Here is a 3,915-nt window from a genome sequence, read left to right as displayed (position 1 = left end):
ACCCACACCCCCCCGGATGGGCCCTGCTCTGTGGGTGACAGGGGGCGGTGCCCCAACTCCCCTATCAGCCCTACTCTGTGAGTGACAGGGGGGAGCTCCTCAACCCCCCTGATGGGCCCTGCTCTGAGCCCAACCAGGGGCTGCACCTAGGGATTGGGCCTGCCCTCTGCCACCCGGGAGCAGGCCTAAGCCAGCGGGTCATTATCTCCTGAGGGGTCCCAGACTGCGAGAGGGCACAGGCCGGGCTGAGGGAACCCCCCTCCCCCACCCCGAGTGCACAAATTTTTGTGCACTGGGCCTCTAGTCTATACATATAAAGATGTAATATGCTAATTTGTCCATGAGGGTGTCCCCATAATGACCAATTTGCATATTGATGCATGCTCAGCAGGGGGTGGGCGGCTGGAGCCAAATTCCCTGGGTTCTGAGGAGAGTACCTGACAGGAGCACCAACTGCAAGGAAGGAAGAGGAAGCGGCCGTAGGGAGTTCTTCCAATCCCCCTGCATGGACACCCTACCCCAGCCCCCACACCCTGACGGGGACGGGGAGGCTGACCAGACAGGAGAAGACCCAGCCTCAGGGATAGTTGCAGCTCCCACCTCCAACTCCTGATCTCTTCCCCTGTCACCCCCGCCAGGGACGCCCACAATAGCATGATGGCGACCACCCATCCGTGGCCAGTCACTGCTGGGCCCCCTCCACTGGGGCCGGGTATGCTTCTCTTCCCTACAACTCCAGACCGAGGTGGAGGCAGGCCTGAGCAGCCCCCCAGAGTCCGACCCTTCCCCCCCACTCCACAACAGCAGCGCCTTCTTTGCAGAGGAAGTACCCTGAACCACCCTCCTAGCCCACCTGGCTCCGCCCTAGCCCAGCCCCCACACTGCTCCAGGAGATTGAAGCCCCGCCCTGAGCAGGTACAGCTGCGAAACAGCCATGTACAATTTAAAGAATGGCGCCAAGCGGGAAGGTTTGAGTTACTCCCTGTTCAGCCTCACTGCCCCCCTAGTGCCCGCCTAATGCTCTGCTCCCCGCCCCCCACCAGTGCCTCCAGGGACAACCATCATTACAGGACTGCTGGCCAGAGCCTGCCCCTCCAAGGCCTGTAGAATCATCTGCAAAGCTTCCATAGCTACAGTCCCAGGAAACAATCATGCCCTCCTCCCCTAATCAGCACCTGCTACCTTCAAGGGTACCTGTGGGCTTAAAAATAACAATCTCTTCCCGTTTAGACATCCCTTACTTGATGAAACATTTCTAGGTTTATTAGCTAAGAACCTCCTCATTACAACCCAGTGAGGTAGGTGGAGAAGAGATTATAATTCCCATGGTATAAGCATAAGTATTGAGAAATGAACCTCAGAGAGGAAAAGTGTCAAGCCCAGTGGTTCCCAAGGTGCACCACACTTCCCATGGGGTGAGGGGTTGGGGGAGGCAATCTGATTTTAGGTGGGGGCAATTTGAGAATGAGTTAACAGTGAATTTTTTGCATTTCTATGGTTCTAGGGGGCCTCATCTACAGTGCATTCTACATAATAAAAAGCTAATATGTAATTGACTGAATGCTAGAATGACCGGTCACTATGATGTGTGCTTACCACCAGAGGGCAGACATCCATTGCAGGAGCTTCCCCCTGGTGGTGAGAGCATTCCCACAGGGGGAGCGCCGCTCAGCCAGAAGCCAGGCTCATGGCTGGCAAGCACAGTGGCATTGGTGGAAGGCTCTCCCACCTCCGTGGCAATGCTAAGGATGTCCGACTGACAGCTAAGGCCCACTAAGCCATCAGTCAGACAACTCTCTAGGGCTCCTGGACTGCAAGAGGGCACAGGCCAGGCTGAGGGACCACCCCCCCCCCCAAGTACACAAATTTCATGCACTGGGCCTCTAGTTAAAAATAAAGAAAGGGGTGGGGAGGGAAGGGGAGAAAATAAGCAAAAGAGAGTTGGAAGTTTAGGAGTGTCCTGTGCAGAGCTCAGGAGCACCGGGAAGGACCTTAAGCAGGTGGGAAGAAAGGGAGACAGGAAAGTGTGAAGACATGAACAGACAAACTTGACATGGCATCATTTTATCTCAAGCCCTGGTTATACCTGTAAATGCTTATTGCCAGATGTACAGATCTTGTGACCAGGTAGGTAAGGCAGCTTAACTAGTGACTTGGAGAATGTGGCTGCGAATTCATGCATGCCATCTAAAATCTTACTGGCCAAGTCTTCCTATGTAGCTGAGTATTCCCACACCTGTAAATACTGGACACCAAATGCTAATAACTTTATAATTCAATTTTTGCCTACTTACACCATTGAAAAGGGCCTTGCAGTCTTGGGTTAAGAATTTAAAATTCTCCTTGGAACAATTAGTTTGCTGAATTAAGTAAGTAACTTCATAGTTCCATCCAGACACCACCTGAAACAATGTTGAATTGAATAGTTAAAGGGCAGTTTAAACATTATTCACTGTGTTATGAAGAACTTAGAATACTGCCTGGCATATTGCAAGTACTCAAAAATATAAACTCTTAGTATTAGGCAAAGGTCATGACTGAATAAATATTGAGCACTTTATGACTCACACTGCTCAACACACACACACACACACACACACTCCCACACATCTTATCTAATAAAGAGGGAATACGCAAATTGACCGTCACGCTGTCACAAAGATGGAGGCAGCCATAGCCACAAGATGGTGACGCCGAGTCCCGTAGTCCCATCAAAGTCCCCCAGTCCTTTCAGCCCACCGAGGTGGGTGGCAGGCATGTGGTACACCAGACCAGTCCTCAGTGGGTCAGCCACTCCTTGCGCTGGCCTCTCGGAGTCTCACAGTCCTTTCAGCCCAGCTGGCAGGGGGTGGGGTTGAGGTGGGGAGGGGTGTGGCAGGTGCACGGTGTGGCCAGACTTGCACTAAGGCCCCCAGCCACCCAGGGCCGGCCTGAGGTGCAGGCAAGCTTGCCCAGCTACCCAGAGCAGGCCTGAGGGGCAGGCAAGCCTCGAATGGTGGCTGCCAAGCCATCCAGCTGCCCAGGGCCACTCGAGATTCAGGTAACCAGGGCTGGCTGATGGGGGTAACCCTGATATGGGTGTCACCTTCCCCTGTTCACCTTGCCACCTCCTGCCCCTAAGGGCTCCCAGACTGTGACAGGGGGCAGGCCAGGCTGAGGGACCCCCCCATCCAGTGCATGAATTTTCATGCACCTGGCATCTATTTGAAAATAAAAAGCAATGTATAGTAAAAAGCAATATATATGTGGAGTTACTGTATTTTCTTAAGAAAAACCTAGCAACATTACCTCTGCCAAGCAACAGAAAAATAATGTCCTTTTGAATTTTGTGAAATATTAATAATATTCTTCTAGGACCTAGAATCTAGGTGGTTAAAAACACATTGGAGCTAGAATGGCCTTTACTGATAAGTTCTCAGGTTCCCAGACAGTCAGGCAGTAAGTTTTGTGCTGCTTTATCTTGGGTTAGTCCCACCCCGATAGCTGGTTATGAACGTAATTGAGTAGAACATGCATCTTGCATGAAGGGAAGTTGGATGGTCTATTAAAAGCAGGGAATGTTACTGACTAAAGTAAGTCCCTCATAATTAGACAATGAAATAAAAGGAACTCAGTCAACTGTCAGTAAAGTCTTAGTGAACTGGGTCAATGAAAAGGCCAGAATTTCTAAGTGTTTACATTCTTTTCATGATATGAAAGACTATAATTTGGAGAGTGCTCAGAAAGCCGTGCCAACTGTTTGGGTTCCACTGCATATTTTGGAGCCATGTTTGACTCATGATGGCTAAGTGATAATGTAATTTTCTTAAAACCTTAAGGCTAGAACAGCCGCGGGCCGGATCCGGCCCATTTGAAATGAATAAAACTAAAAAAAAACACCCCCTTTTATGTAATGATGTTTACTTTGAATTTATA

At 50.5% G+C, this 3,915-nt stretch overlaps 1 pseudogene; it reads right to left on the bottom strand.

The window, feature by feature from the left end:
• Positions 1-3,915, bottom strand: part of LOC102773000 — a 23,260-nt pseudogene that overhangs the window by 12,776 nt on the left and 6,569 nt on the right.

The sequence above is a fragment of the Myotis davidii genome, unplaced genomic scaffold (genome assembly GCF_000327345.1).
Source record: "Myotis davidii unplaced genomic scaffold, ASM32734v1 scaffold2092, whole genome shotgun sequence".
NCBI lineage: Eukaryota > Metazoa > Chordata > Mammalia > Chiroptera > Vespertilionidae > Myotis > Myotis davidii.
This window is presented reverse-complemented; position numbering and strand designations above follow the sequence as displayed.